Source organism: Marmota monax, unplaced genomic scaffold, assembly GCF_021218885.2.
Source record: "Marmota monax isolate L192 unplaced genomic scaffold, Marmota_monax_Labrador192_F-V1.1 WCK01_AAM20220418_F8-fsc00045, whole genome shotgun sequence".
Classification (NCBI taxonomy): Eukaryota; Metazoa; Chordata; class Mammalia; order Rodentia; family Sciuridae; genus Marmota; species Marmota monax.
In genome coordinates this window covers 10,500,032-10,517,029 of record NW_026692132.1, presented here as the reverse complement: position 1 = coordinate 10,517,029, position 16,998 = coordinate 10,500,032, and the positions used below count along the sequence as shown (strand labels likewise).

General features: G+C 38.0%; 1 non-coding gene and 1 pseudogene across 1 annotated transcript; both read right to left on the bottom strand.

Annotated features, from left to right (window-relative positions):
* LOC124108484 (S-phase kinase-associated protein 1-like) overlaps positions 1 to 14,427 on the bottom strand; it is a 32,208-nt pseudogene extending 17,781 nt beyond the window's left edge.
* Positions 12,871 to 12,942, bottom strand: Trnaa-ugc (transfer RNA alanine (anticodon UGC)). The gene has a single exon. It is a non-coding gene; the product is annotated as a tRNA-Ala (tRNA).
* Positions 14,428 to 16,998: the final 2,571 nt, after the last annotated feature.

Here is a 16,998-nt window from a genome sequence, read left to right as displayed (position 1 = left end):
GACCCAGTTCCTATTAGTGGTCAACCTGTTTTCACTGGACAAAGCCACAGGCATCCAGCCAGCCACCAGGTAGGAAAGTCACCTAGTTGAAAAGTCAAGCTCTCAACCATTAATCAGGAGACAAACCTGGGGGTGGCAAGTCATTTCCAGGAGACTGAATGTGGGGGTGGCAAATTGATAGAACATTGCTCATTGTAAGTCTGAAAAGCTGAAAAACAACTGCAATCTTGCCTGTCTCAGAGCTAGCCTCTCCCATTATGGTAGCTTAAAAAAAAAAAAAGAAAGAAAGAAAAAGAAAAAAAAAAGACTAATGAGCAAAATATTATGACTCACATCCTGGCATCCATATGCATCAATATTAAACAACACCTCAAAGTTAAAAAAAAAAAATCGAGACAACATGAAGGTATATTTTTAATTTGCCTTGGAAAGTTGGGATTATTCTTTATTTCAGTTTACAAATGACTTGTGTGGAAGCATTGATGTTAGCAAAGCATAGATATGCCAAACCAGGCCTTGTGCCTTGGTCAGTTCTTTTGTTGTACCCTTTCCTAAATACATACTAGGGATGGGCAGGCACACCACCCTTTCATTCTCTCTTCTCCCACTTGCACCATCTCTCTGCCTTTTGTACCTTCCATCAAGTTTTATGGCCTGTGTGCTCCGCTCCATATTGTGTCACATGTGCCCTTTTCAAAGCAAAGAGGTGCTACTCCTTACATTTTTGCTACTGCCCATAATTCTTTTTTTTCCCCTATCAGAGATTGAACCCAAAGATGCTCAAGCACTGAATCACACCCCCAGCCCTTTTTAGTTTTTATTTTGAGACAAGAGTCTTACTAAGTTGCTGAAGCTGGCTTTGAACTTGTGATCCTCCTGCCTCAGCCTCCTGAGTCTCTGGGATTACAGGCATGCACCACCACACCAGGCTCCAAAATTCTTTGCATACATATTAGGTCAAACCATATGAAATTGCTGTTTTTAAATCAAACATTAGCATCTTCTCTATACTAGTACATATGTTTGCATATGTGTATATGAGTGAGGACAAGTATGTCAATTATCCAGTTTATGTTGATTTGAGTTTCTGTGTGAATAAACAAAGGTAGAAGGCTAAGAGGGGAAAGAATTAGCTTTGGCTTTTTTTATCTTTGTATTGTGTTGTTTTATTAGTCACAAGTAGATGCATACTAAGATTTTGAAGTGAAAAATGTCAAATAAAATATTTAAAATATTTTTTTAAATTGCTGTTTTTATATGTCAAAAATGATCAATATTGGCAATTTCAAATAGCTCAACCTAACATTTGTGTGTATGTGCATGTATTTATATATATATATAGATAGATAGATAGATATAGATATAGTGTGTGTGTGTGTGTAAGAGTGTGCATGTATGTATCTATCTCAGGCAGAAGCACTTTAAATAGTTTACTTCCATTAATGTTCACAATGTCTTATAATTAGATAGATTTCTTTAAATTACACTCATAAAAATTAGAGTAAAGAAAATATCTAGTTCAGCTTTTACAGGATTCAAATTTCTTTCCTTTCCCTGTGCCACATCCTCTCTCTAGTCTCCCCATGCTGGAGACAATTTGATTGCCTGGATCATCTTGACTCCAGAGTTGCCTTGGGAAGAAAGCAGATAAGGGATCTCAAGCTTGCAGACATTGCTTCTGTCATCCTGTCCCAGGATGTGGCACTGAACAAAGGAACAAGTCAGCATGTGTTTTGTCTGCACATTCCACTAGCAAGCACTGGTCGAGGCAACTTAGGATGTTCTAACAACTGTGACACTTATTTCCACAGTAAACCTTGAATAAATTCTTTTTTACTATTCTGAATTATCCTCCCCTCCCCCTCTTCCTTTCCGTTTTTCCCTCCTTCCCTCCCTCCCTCCAGGTTTGGGCAAAATCTTGCATTTATTTTAGAGGAAATTTAATTTTCCCAGAAATCTGGGGCAGGGGGTGATGTGATTATTATATAGTTGAGCAAAGGTGTCCAAACACTGTGAAATCTAGTTCTCTCCTCTTCCAAATTATAGACCGTGAGAAGTGGTTTGCTGGCTTTCCGGTTCCTACTCTGGAGGTTTTGGGAAGTGAGACCACAGCAGTCTAGGTTTACATTGTTGGGATTTTTTTTTTTTTCAGTAAAGACTTATGCAAATCTTTCCTTTCCTGTCGGTCTTTGACTGGCTTGTGTTCAGCTAACATCCTTGGCTGAGCTGGAGTAATTTAAAAAAAAATTAATATGACTTTGCACTAAGTCATGAGAACTAAACTCTTTTCACAGCTAATGTTTTTAGTGCTCAGGGGTAGCAAGAAAGCTGGCTTTGGAAATGGAATCACAGCATCTTCCAGATTTTGTGAAGAGGACCAGGATTTAAAGAAGTCAATAGTACAGAAAGCAAAGCAGAGGACATCTGGAATATATCTCTGTCCCAATGATCTAATTCATTAACTAAAGAGGAAGTAATAGGGAGAGCCATTCTCTGAGGAAAACTCTCCAACTGGAAGGGTCCCAAAGGACTGCCCTTTTCCCAAACTGAGGTTTTGAAGGATTGGTAGTTTGTTCAAGTGTTCTTAGGGGGTTGCTAGATTCCTGTGAGAATTGTTTAATTTTGTTTTCATTTTAATGATCATCTACAGGCAATCAACATAAGCATATCCTGAATTATTTAGATGACCATCTCGATGCTAGGAACTATGGCATAATTTCAGGGTCCATTTTTCAGCTGTGTTTAAAGCTTACTGAGAATTACTAAAACAAGAACAGGAGAACTGAATATACTGATTAAAAACTAAGTAATATCACAAGCATTGTATGAAGGAAAGTTCTGTGGAAGAGAAATGGGAGGATTACACTACACCCACACATTAATGATAGATAGGAACTTATTCATGCTGTAAGCCATGATCTACTTGTAGCAAAATTGCACTGCTTGTTATATTAACTTAATGTCATTCATTTTCAAAGTTGCGTTTAGAATTTTGAAGATACGTACCTTGTAAGTGTGTTTCCTTGATACTATAAAAGAACTGTAGGATTATGGGATATATAATGAATAGTAATTTGTACATGTGTAAGTAAAGGTATTTGTTTTCGAGGGCAGGCATCAAGAGCAAAGTGCCATAAAGTAGGTCACTTAAAGAACAGAAATTTATTATACCATAATTCCAATGACTAAGGTCCAAGATCAAGACCAAGAACCCTTGGTCTCTCTCCTAGTTTCTGGTAGTTCCCAGGTTGTGGCAACATAACCCTAATCTTCACATGACACTCTTCATGGGCTTGTGTCTGTGTCCAAATTTCCCTTTTAATAGGATATCAATCATACTGGATTAGAGACACCCACCTTCATTAGTATGAGCTCCTCTTAACTAAACTCATCTGCAACAACCATATATTAAATGAGATCATATTCTGAAGTTCTGGGGGTTAGCACTTCAGCATATGAATTTGGGGAAGACATTAATTCAATCCATAATAGGAATGTCCATAATAAGAGTAATTTGTCATCATTAAAGTCCAAGATACTCTCTTTTCCTTTAAAAGTCATATATATAGACCTCAATTTTAAGTACCTATTTTCAAAATTATATCAGTCTGCTAAGAATAAGAAATTAAAACTTCTCATTCTCCTATAAGAAAACTTGTGAAGAATTCTGATGTATCAAACCATAGAGAAACTGGGAGGAAAATGCAATTGAATATTAACCAGCCCCCTTGAAATGGATGAATCTCTCAGCCTAGAGATAGAAAAGGAAATTCAGTGGGAAAGAAAAATAGTCATGATGGTATCAAAATGTAAAAAAAAAAAAAAAAAAAATGCAGACTTTTCTTTAAAAGCAAACAGGGGGATAATATGTACAATGAACAGGACAGAAAAGGGAATAAGGTTTATTTTATAGAGCACATACCAAACTACAACAGAAACATAAGAGCTAAAAAAATAAGTACAAAAAGAAACATTTTTTGAGATGAGGAAATGTGTCTGAGCAGGAAATAATGAAAGAATTGTTAAATGGAGTATTTTTCGCAAACATAATGCTGTTGGTATATAGTAAAACTAGGACACACATGTTTTGCTGCCACCAGGGTGAATTGCTAATTCCCTCCTGAAAGCACTATTGAAAAAGTGCAAATATGGTTTCTCAAAGTTAAGAAATATATAGACCATTTTAAAACAGTTTTTTTTATTGAGGTGAAGTTCACATAAAATGAAATTAACCATTTTTAGAGTATACAATTCTGTGGTATTTAGTGCATTCACAAAGTTGTGTAACCACCACCTGAACTGAGTTCCTGAATATTTTCATCTTCCCAAAAGAAAACCCAAGACCCAGTACTTGGTTGTCTCTCACACTTCCTCTCGGCAGTGCCTGGCAGCCACACATCTGCTCCCTGTTCTGAGTAGCTCATGTGAATGAAATCATACAAGAGGTAATCTTTTGTGTCTGGCCTTTATTTTTCATTTAGTATTATGCTTTGGAGGCTCATCTCCTTGTAGCAGGTAACAGTACTTTATTCCTTGTCATGGCTGAGTAATATTTCATCGTGTATGTATCACAGTTTCTTACTCATTCATCCATTGATAGATACCTAGATTGTTTTATCTTTTAGATATTGTGAATGGTGCTGTTACAGAACACCTTTAAAGGAAAAGAATAATTTTATTTTTTAAAAAAAATCTTCATTTATTTATTTAGTGGTACTGAGGATTTCACCCAGGGCCTTAAGCATATTACGCAAATGCTCTGTCACTGAGATATATCTCTACCCCTTGATTTTATCTTTTATTCAGTCATTTTAATTCAGGAATTTTCTTTGAAAGTAATAACCTAAAATCGTAAAAATTTATATCCTTATGTTTATTGCAGTATTAGTGCAGTTGGGGGGAAAACCATACAGCTGTGGCAAAACTCAAGTCTAGTGTTGGCTATTCAATCTTTTGCAATAGCCTGTTAATTTATCCCTACTGACTATACTTTTTTTTGTTGTTGTTGTTGTTGTTAAAATTTATTCTTCTAACAAAAGCCCAAGCAAATGTTTTTTTAACAGATAATCAGGTCATCTTACTGCCTACCTCAAACTCTCCAGTTATTTCCTTTCTCATTCACCATAGAACCCAATCTTCCAATCATGGCTTACAAGACCCTGCATAATTCTACCCCAGCTTCACCCCCACCCCTACTTCTCGTCCACCCTCAGGTCCACTGCCTGGGCACATTGGCTTCCCTTCTGTTTCTGATTGGGGACCTTTTCCAGTCTTCTGAAGATTCTGACACAATTCCGTCCTCGATTTCACTATCTCCATTTCCTTCTTACTCACTTACTCACTCTGACTTTTCCCCCCTCACTCTGAATTTGGCCTCTACCACTTGACCAAAACTGCAGTCTGGAAGTGACTCATATTATTCCAACATTATTTAATGTTGGAATAAATATCCATATGCACAAACCTTTATAAAGATCTCTGATGATATCCTTAAAATCAAACTGCTGGGGGTAATGTGTAGTTTTAAACGTGTTTGAGATTCTCTGCCAAACCAGCTCTAGAAAGTTTACCAGTTTGGTCTCCACTGCTGCTCATCTTTCCCTCCCTCTTCTCCTTCCTCTTCCTTTTCAGTAGGCAAAATCATTTTCCAAGGTTCAGATGGTCTTCTTGTATCAGTATTCCTCTCTGTACTGTTTCCCCACTGACAAAATACAGCACGAGACCGAGCATTGCTCTGGCAACTCAAGGTTAGTGACCCTGGAAACACTGGGAGCCAGCAGCCTCACACCAACGCTCATGTTTTCATATAAGGCAACAGCAGCAGAGAAAGTGCTGACTGCCTCTGAGATGGCTATATTAAAAGATCACCAAGAGGACAATCCCTGAGAACATGTGACATCCAGTCACCTGTTGAATACACTGAATAACATGAGGGAGCCAGATGTTGGGTGAGAAGGTAAGGGCTAAGTGCTAGTGATATTTAAGTATTAACATTCGTGTGGTCTCTTATATTCTTACACCTTGATGAAGGCTGGGACCTTTGAGACTATTGTGAGAGCTGTAGTTCTCTGGACCAGAGAACTCCATAGTTTAACCATTGGCTTGGACATCTGGATGTCCTTGCGTCACACAGACATTGCTTCCAAGTAACTCTAACTCATTAATGCTATCTGATTCTGAGAGCATATGAACAAGAATTACACAGCAGATGCTAGTACCCATTACATTCAATAGGACAACTCATCATTTCTCTGTATAATTTACAAATTTGCTTGATTCAATCCAAGAAATATGTATATACTAAATACCTTCTATATGTTAGTCTACAAGGGATATAAAATGAATATGACATAATCTCAGCCCTAAATAATTAATAAATAGAGAAGATAAGGTGAATACATCCAACACATTAGAAAACACCTTTTCCCCCACCACAGTTCTAAACAAACTGAGAAATAAAATTAAAAAAAAAAAAAAAAAAAAAAAAAAACAGAAACAGATCAAACTTTATTACTAACAGAGTCCAGGTTGAAGAACAAACATACACAATGCAAAAACCAAAATGGGCTTCCTATTCTCTTATCCCTGGGGATCTAGACCTTGGAAAGCCCAGCAGAGGGACATTTGAATCTTCAAAGTAGACGCACAGGTAAAAGTGGAGTGGGAACCAAGAGCAAAGATCAAATGTGTGACCTCAGGACCACTAATGGGTGAATACCACCCAGTTAAGAAACATAGACTAAAAGTTGCCACTTCCATTGCTCTTAGAGAGGAAGCAGTAATGGGAAGAGCAAAAGATTAAGACAATTAAGAGAGGATCCTTCTCTGTGGAAACCAGGAATAGAAAAGAGACATTCCTTCCAAAGGGACATACATACAACTCTCTGTTCCTCAAGTCTGACTGTGATACCTGTTCTAAGAGAGGTGTTAACAATGCCCTTTGGAGATACTAAAGAGGAAGGAATTCATATAATTAGAGAGAGAGATAAAATATATGGACGATGCTTCTGTTTCTGTTGACAAGATGTGAAGGATTTGGACAGATCTAGCTGAGAATGGAGGAACGGAATGGGCACAATGCTAGGCAAAGAGAACAATATGGCTCCAGGTAGTGTGAGCATTCTTACAGGGCTCCAGGAAAGGCAGGTACCCGGTAGTATGAACAGATCATTATATTTAGCCAATTTTATTTAGAGGGTTTTGGCCTAAAAAGAAAACACCTTTCAATTTTGTAAATTATCAAGCCATGTGAAATTGTGCTTCACCACGGTCCAAGGTAGACTGAATTAGGGATGGGAGTGCCAGAAATGGGGGCATGGATATCTGCTGTCCGGATTACTTGGTGATTAAAATAACAGTGATTGAGATTCTGACATAGCTATTTTGAAAACAGATTTGCTTCGGATGGCCCTGCTTTATTCTACTAGAGAGTAAGGAGGGCATACAGTAGGAAGTGGTGATTAAAAAAAAAAGAAAGAAAGAAAAGAAAAAAAAGTTGGGTGAAATTACAGAAGATGTGGAATAACATTTAAATGAGTTTGTACTGTGTTCCATAAAAAAATGGGAAACAAGAAGAGATTTTTGAATAGAGGTACGTGACAAGTGTCATATTAGTCACTGGCCTAAAGTTCTACTCACTTTCCAAGAATTCGCCTTCTAGTCAAGGAGATCAAATGCCTATCCAGGTAATTTCCATACAAGTAAAGGAGGGATCATGTGTCATAGTCAGAGATACCCTTATTATAAGTATGATTCAAGCAGGGTCAGAACCTGGAGCCAAGGACCCAATTAAAATGCACTTAACAACAGTCCAGGCCAGGGAGCAAGAGGATCACAGAGTGGTCAGGAGGGAGTGGAAGCAGACGCACAGGTAGAAGCATCCATTTTGGGAAAAGCAGTTTCATTTCTTCTGAATTGGGCAAGACAAACAAACACAAGTAAAGATACATTACCTTTCAGATGTGCATGTTTTCAAAAATTGTTTCCACATTTTGATTCAACCATCTCTTCTCTTCTACTGGTTATGTAAAGTACAAAGACCAATTACTCAGATTCCAAATAAATGGCATACTTTTCAGTTTACTTAACACCAATAGGCCCAGCCCTAGAAAAACAAAAGTGGCCAAAAGTTGACCAGGGTGTCTGTTTGTACACTAGAAAAGTATAGGTTAAATTCCCAGAGGTTTTGATTTTGCCAGGAATCAGAACCACAGTCACTGTAAAATTGTGAAACTAAGTAGACAGGAAAGCAAGAGGAAGAGCTATTTCTGAGAGGAAAGGAGGGGGAAGGAAGAGGCCCAGATCAGAGTAGATTAAAGGTGCCAAGCTATAGATATTTGCCAAGTAGTCCTGTCTTAGGTAACTATTCAACTTCCTCCTGAGCTCATAAAACCAACTACCTACATTGTTAATGGGGATATAGTAGGAAACATAGTAGACAAAAAGTAATAACAATAACTTATGACAAAAGAGGTTATGTTTTAGTGAGAGAGGGCAAATAACTAAAACATAGGTAACTAAAAAATAAAGGGATGGTAATAAGGTGATAAAAGTAATTGGGTAGAATCAGAATGGCAATCATCAAGAATACAGGCAACAATAAATATTGGCGAGGATGTGAGGGGAAAGGCACATTCATACATTGTTGGTTGGACTGCAAATTGGTGCAACCACCCTCGAAAGCAGTATGAAGATTAGAAAACTCGGAATGAAACCACCATTTGACCAGTGATCCCATTCCTCAGTTTATACCCAAAGGTCTCAAAATCAGCATAATACAGTGATACAGCCATGTCAATGTTTATAGCAGCTTAATTCACAATAGCTAAACTATGGAACCAACCTAGGTGACCTTCAGTAGATGAATGGATAAAGAAAATATGGTATATATGTTCAATGGAATATTACTCAGCTTTAAAGAAGAATGAAATGATGGCATTTGTAGGTAAATGGATGAAGTTGGAGAATATCATCTAAGCGAAGTAAGCCAATCCCAAAAAACCAAAGCCAGAATGTTTTCTCTGATACACAGATGCTAATTCACGATAAGAGCTGGGGGAAATAGGGAAGAATAGAGTTACTTTAGATTAGGTAGAGAAGAGTGAAGGGAGAGGAGGGAATATGGGGATATAAAGGATAGTAGAATGAAATAGACATTATCTCATTACATATATGACTACATGATGAATGTGATTCTACAACATGTACAATCATAAAAATGAGAAATTATATATAATGTATGATATATCAAAGTGCATAAGTGCATTTTACTGCCATGTACAACTAGTTAAAACAAAAAAAAATAATTTTAAAAATGTAATTGGGTGGTAATATAGAGAAAACCACATGCACAGGAGGCAGGGATGTCATTCCTGGATGAGTGGTGTGCAGAGAAGGCCTTAGTGAAGTTGATATTTTAGTAAAGGGCGTAAGGAAGTGAGAGAGTGAATAATTACCATTCCTCCATTTGAGCATTCAAGGGCAACTGAGACTTAGCACATCTAAAACTATACTCATTATCTTCATCTCAGTGATGAACACCAGACAGGCCCCAGCAAACACAGGCACCTCCAGTCACCATGACCTTGTCCTTTTCAGCCCGCCCCCGCCATCCTCATATTACTTAGACCTGCCAGTAGAAATTTCCTCAACATTTCTCTGCTTCAAACCTAAGTCTGAAGCCCATCGCAATCTGCCTGACTGCATCAGTCTCCAGATCTCTCCACCAGTCTCAAATCTGTCATTTACCTCAGAGACCCTGACTGAATGTGATCCCAATGACAAATCTGAACATACCATTGCCCTGGCTTAGAATGCTTCACTGTCTCTCCATTACCTCCAGGACACTGTCCAAGCCTCTTGACATGGCAGACAAGGGCCTCCAAGACCTGACACCTTCCAAATTCTCCACTCATGTCTTCCTGTTCTTCTAAACAGTGAATTGCTCCTTTTTTTTTAAGAGAGAAAGAGAGAATTTTAATATTTATTTTTTAGTTTTCGGCAGACAAAACATCTTTGTTTATATGCGGTGCTGAGGATCAAACCCGGGCCTCACGCATGCCAGGCGAGCGTGCTACTGCTTGAGCCACATCCCCAGCCCCAAATTGTCCTTTTTTAATGCAAATATTATTTCACTCCTCCTTGCCTTTGTACTGTTCCATCTTAGATGTACTTACTCCCCTTCTATATTTGTGTAACTTCTAGGTATCTTTCAAGCTCAACTTGAATCCCACTTTCTCCAGAAAGTCTGATCTCTCAAATTAGTTTAAGCATACCTCCTCTGTGTTTATTCCTAATGTAGAACATGCCAGCTGTAGTGTTATTTATTATCTGTGGGCATGTCTATCCCCCATAAGACTAAGCAGTTCGAGGGCATATCCCCTAGCATATTCCCTATTGAGATTTTCAAATAAACTAATCAAAGGTCCAGCTCCCAGAATACAGGAAGTGACTGTATTTTAGACCAAAGTATGAACTTTCTTTCCACTTAAAACTCTATCTTCAAAACAAATAACCTCGGGGTTTTAGAGTGGTTTGTTCTTCCTGATGTAGAAAGAGGGAGAAAAGGCAATTTACCAACATTCCTCTTGGGGTCAAAGCGTAGGCCACTCTGTGGCCTGAGTTTGGAGAACACTGCCCTGTGAAGGATAAAGGAGAATTTTTGTTGATACTAGAATCAAGATTGGTGTAGGTAAGCACTTCAGGTTGACACATGAGAAAGAGCAAAAAAAGTCATAAGTTGGCACTATTGTGAAGCTCCTGATAACTCTTCAAATCTTCCTAAGTTAAAGAAATGTCTAATTGGTCCACATATGTGTGTGTGTTTCACACATGTACATGTGGGGTATAATCTGGGAAAGGACCTGAGTTTTGTTCAGTGATGAGAATGCAGGACTCCAGATAAAAGGGGACCATAAACAAGTCACGGATTTTCAGTGTTTTGTTGATTTGAAGTAATGAAGGCAATATAGTTCCGAGCAATGCATGGATCCTTGGAGTCAGAATGTGGTAGGCTTCAATTCTGGATCCAACTTTCATCAGTTGGGTAACTTTGGGATAGTTGTTTAACTACTCTCAGTCTGAACCCTTCTTATATAAGGGGGGAAAATAACACTAGCCCTGGGCGGCTGTAGAGATTAACTAGGTGTTCAAGGTGCTGCAACTGTTATTATTCTCATCAGTGCTGTGTTTTAGGAAGATGTATCTGATAATGGTACTAAGAGTGGACAGAAGCCAGGAAGAATTAGAGATAAACTGACCAGAGGCTATTTGAGCATCTCTTTTAGGCAAGAAGAATTAGAATCTGAATGGAGGAAATAGTAGTGGACATAGAAGGGAGAAAAAATGTTGAAGGGAAGGACTGAGTAGCTGATTGGATAAACATATCCAAGGGAAGGAAGAATCTGAGAAGGAGCCAAAGCTTTGCATTACAGTAAATTAAAAAGGAATGATAATACTATGCTCCTTTTTGTTCCCAGAGCATTCTACCAAGTATCCCCACACTGATATATGTACCTGTTTTAGTTGTCTTTTTCATGGCTATAACGAAAGACCTGACAATAACAATTTTAGAGGAGAAAAAGTTTACTTGAGGCTCATGGTTTCAGAGGTCTCAGTCCATAGATGGCCAACTCCATTGCTTTGGGCTTGAGGTGAGGTAGAACATCATGACAGAAGAGTGTGGTAAGGAAAGCAGGTCAGAACATGGGACAAGGAAGCAGAGAGAGAGAGATACAGAGAATCCCCTCACCACAGACAAAATATAGATCCCCAAAGCATGACTCTAGTGACCCACTCCTCCAGTCATACCCTACCTGCCTATGGTTATCATCCAGTTAACCCCTATCAGTGGATTAACACACTGATTATGTTAAGGCTCTCATAAGCCATTCACTTCACCTCTAAACTTTCTTGCATTGTCTCACACATCAGCTTTTGGGGAACACCTCATAGCTAAACCAAAACAGCACCCTCTATCATGTGAGACTCCAGGTCTTGACTCAAGTCCCTTGACACCAGAAATCTTCCCTGATCAATCAAGTCCAGGCTTAGCTCTTTTTCCAACCAGATGCTGCACTTCAAGTCACTGAAAGTCTGGGTACATAATTATACTTTGTTCCTGGGGTTTTAGATCTGACTTTCTGACTAAATTTCTTATTCTCTGAAGGCAAGAATTAAGTTTCACTCATTTTTCTAACATCATCTCTGTCAAGTGGTCCATACCTATTCACTGCCTCTGTGGCTAATCCTAATATTCTCAGCTTCCTTTGTTCTGAACCTCATGCCATAAGCTAAAGTAAAGATGCAAATTGCCCTTTGTGAGAGCCTCAGAAGAAAGAGCAAGTTTAAGGAAGGCAGGAGAAGAACCAGTAGACCAACCAAAGGACAAACCCAGTTCAAATGTTATTTTGCGCTCACCACAATATTCATCATCATCAGTATCACCACTAATATTTATTACTACATGCCAGGTGCATAGATCATTTCAGTGAATACTCATAATGACCCCATGATGTAACTACTCTCACTATACCTGTTTCACAACTGAAGAAATTAAGACCCAAAGAGGTTAAGTGACTTCCAAATATTAACAGCTATTAAGTGATGTAATAAAGACTCTCTAATATTATCACACAGTTAATTAGACTGTGCTAATAACTAGATTAAAATAATTGTACTGGGGAAGGGAGATAACTACAAAAGAGATTATGGGGTGGTAGGAAGAACACTGAAGTAGGAGTCAAGAAACTGGACTTCTGATCCTAAGTGAGGTAAGATCTGTGGACCTCAGTCCTCTTCATCTGGAAAATAAAGAGATCACACTGAATAATCTCTTTTTTTTTTTTTTTTTTTTTTTTTTTTTTTTTTTTTTGGTGGTGCTGGGGATTGAACCCAGGGCCTTGTGCGTGCAGGGCAAGCACTCTACCAACTGAGCTACATCCCAGACTCCCCAGAATAATCTCTAAAATGCATCCCAGCCCCAAATTCTGTGCTAGAAACATCATCTATTTCTAGTGATAAAAGACCTAATGACATCACTTTTAATAAATGCCTGCTTTCTTGGGGCTTATTGGAATTATTCAGGGCAGTCTAGACCAGGAAGGTCACATGTAGTTTTAAGGAGTATTTTGAAATAAGAAAGGAAATAGCATGAAGAAGAGACATCTGGAAAAAATTCAGGCTAGGATATGGTCAGGAGAGTGACTCAAAGGAAGGAGCAGGTGAGTCACGTGCACCCTGTAACTAGCAGATTCTCCTGGCTGCAGAGGGAAGCACCGTCACAGTAGGAAATGGACACAAGAAAGGACCAAGTTGTGGGCAATCCAAAAGTTAGTAACTGGGAAAACTAAAAAATTTTTTTTTAGTTTTTATAGAGAGTAATGACTAGATGAATTAATTTCTAATCCACTAATTTTTTTAAAAATCTAGGTATAAGATGAACATAACTATCTCACAGGAACTTTTGAAAAGTGTAGAACAAGCAGCTATTCTAGCATGACCTTCTAAAAACCACCTGAGCCAAATAAAATGACCTTGGGATATACAAGTTATACTCCCTCAGAGCTTGCTAATGTATGAGTAGAGGGGAAGGGAGAGGAAGGGAGAGATCTAAATGTGGTGAGTACATAAATGTAAGAGGAAATTGTTGAGGTTTGTATGTTATATGGTTAGACTTTTTTAAGTGATTGAGTGGCATATTTTCTTGATTTTTTTCCCAGAATATAAAATGACCTAGCCTAACTTTGCAAATGTCCCACGAGTTCCTTATACTTTCTTTTACCTTTATGAAATCTTACTATGCAGGAAAAGAATCTTTATCTAAGAGGAAGATATTTAGTGAAACCCAATGACATTTTTGGAAGACAACTCCACTTCCAAGTCTCTAACACAATAAACTTATACTTTTAAGTCTCTAATGCAAGAGACTTATCCATTTAAAATAATAGATAAAAATATTAGTTTCAACAATAAACTAGATAGGATAATTCATATCAGACTCGAACATTTTTCCTAAGAAAGTACTAACATTTTTCCTAGGAAAGTATTTATTTTCCATTATCCTGTTTCTGAAATGAATTTTCTATAATTATAGAAACAACAAGGGTTACATTTAAGATTTCAGTTTTCCACTGTGTACATGGGAAGGATTCCTAGGCAGAGGTAGAGGTCTATATTGAGAGGGAAAAGGGAAGGAAACTGACTTGAGTGTGTGCTTACTCTGTGTCAGGCACTATGCTGGCCTCTTTATGCACATTATTTTATTTTATTACCATACCTCTCCTACACATAAAAACAAAGAGTATTGGTATTGCTCACCTGAGTCACACAGGTAGTAGGTAAAAGCAGAAGGATGCACATGGGTCTACAGAACTTCAAAGCCCACATCGGCTCTACCAGCAGCAGATTAATACTGCTAACTTTCCCCATCTTGCCACTCAGGTAGAAGGAAGTGAGTTCCTACATGTTAATAAAATTCTTTGGTATTAGAACTTATTTCAAAAATAGTAATACTGTACAAGAGCTATTTTGAATCAATTCCATTGAACTTTCTAATTTGCTTATTTTCTGCCTGAGTATAGGGAATTGAGACAACTCTTTCTCTTTACAAACCCAAAATCAATCACTTCTGGTCATTTCCATTGCTATCATTCTGGTCCATGTTGCTGTTTGTCTTGCCTACGTTACTGTGATAGATTTCTAGCTGGTTTACCCACATTAGCCCTTGTCTCCTTTTCAATATATTCACTAGTAGAGCAACCCCGAGATCCTTAAAAGTTCTTAACACAAAACTCTTCTACCCAACTCTCTAATGGCTGCCATCTCACCAGAATAAAAACCACAGTACTTGAGAGGCCAATAGGTTCTGCCTGATCTGGCCTATGTCTTTGTGTTCATTCTCATCTCCTGCAGTTTTCCCCACTAGACTCCTTCCTCTCTGTCACACAAGTCTTCAGTTCCAAGCTATTCTTTATCATTTGCATAACTATGATATGTGGTAGGATAATTTCAATTTGCCAATTCAAACTAAATATGGCATATTTATAAATCCTGTAAGAAAAATATATTGAACAAGTACCACATACAAAGAACTAGGCCTGGCCTATTAGCAGTGGGGATGGATATTTTTAAAAGTAAAGAAGGCACAATGCCTGGTGTTTAAAATATTTACTTCCAAAAAGAGGGTCAATTGAGAAGTACAAGGGACTGAGAATATAAGAGTGTTTATTCAGCATGCATAAGGCCCTGGGTTCAATTTTTTAAAAAGTCAGAGAAAGACAAATAGAATGTTAAGAGAGTTCAAAAAACATTCTTTTTTTTTTTTTTTTGGAAAACTTGGGAAAGGCTTTATGCTTTATTCAGTTATCTGATGTAAGTCTTAAAGCGTAGTTAGGATTTTGAAGATGAGTGTGTTCTGGATGGAGTGAACAATGTAAAAGAAAAAAGAAGAAATGGGTAGCAATGAAGATGAGAATGTCTGGTTCAAAAGAGACAGAGCTAAGAGAAAAGATGGGGGAAGTCTCCCTGCATTTTAAGAAGGTGCACATGTTCTTAGAAAAGCGCATGAGAGCCCTGTGTGGTGGTGAACACCTGTAATCCCAGCAGCTCGGGAGGCTGAGGAAAGCCAGCCTCAGCAAAAGTGAGATGCTAAGCAACTTAGTAAGACCCCGTCTCTAAATAAAATACAAAATAGGACTGGGGATGTGGCTCAGTGGTCTAGTGCCCCTCAGTGGTCATTCCCCAGTACACACACACCAAAGACAGTGCATGAGGCAATACAGCTGCAGTAGCTGGGAGTATTTCAATAGCAAGCATCAAAAACTGAAATCATTTTAAGAAAAAGGAGGAAGGGGAGGTAATAGCAGCAGAAGAATTCTACAAACTCACTGTCTCAAGGAGCCCAAGGTAGCCTAGGCACAATGTAAAGTCAGTTTTACACTCTGCCTGCTACAGTTCTACTTCCCCTCTTCTGACTTCTTTTTGTGAATCGGCTTATTCTTCTTTCTTACTACTCCTAGTTTATTATGGTTTTCAATCCATGTGCCAAGCTCCTGCAAAATTATTTAAGAAATAATGAAAGAGATGGCTTTCAAGCAGTCAGAAAGAAGTGTCAACTGGAGACAAAAATGGTCGCACAAAATATGCCAAATTCATTACACGTAGGTTATTTTTTTCTTTATTGACATTGAAATTGGAAGATCATAAAAATACCACAGAGCACTTAAATCTTACAGGATATGTAAATATGACATATGTAGTTTGATGTGTTAGGTTCTCTTTGTCCCCTGACCTTCCTCGACAGTCTCCCTTATTCCTGCTGTGGATACCTTACCACATTGAATGTATGTGTCTCCTCACAGACTGTTAGTCTAAGACTTAGGTGGAGAACACGTCATTTTTACCCTCATGTTGCCAGCACCTAACAAAGTCCTAGCTGATAACAGGCTTGTGTGTGAAGTGGTTTTGATAATTTCAGTATGTATTTCCTTAATGCCTAAAGAGGCAAGCATATTTCCAAGTGCTTATTGACCATCTGCAATGTTGAGTTATTTGTCTATTTATTATACGTCTATTTACTGTTGAGTTGCAATTCCTCTTTCTATATTCTGGATAGAAGTTCCTTATCAGAAATATGGTTTGCATAATTTTCCTAATTCAGTAATTTGTCTTTTCAGTTTTACTTACTTTTCTTGATTGTGAAATCAACTTGAACCTCTTAACAAAGTTGCTAACAAAAATTAACATATTATGCTGTATTTATAAAAATATAGAACCCAGACCAAAATATATCTGTTTTCTGCTCATCTGACCACTCTGGAATGGTTGAAATCAGTTCAGAACACCACAGTGCAGAAAGTTACACAAAAAAATTAGGTAAAATTTGCCAAGTTGAGCCATGGTCTGAAAACTATCCCGTATTTCATATGCGACATAAAATAGTCAGCAGAGTATATTTCACACAGAGTACGTATTCTCTGGTTGCTAAAGAATGCCCATGTG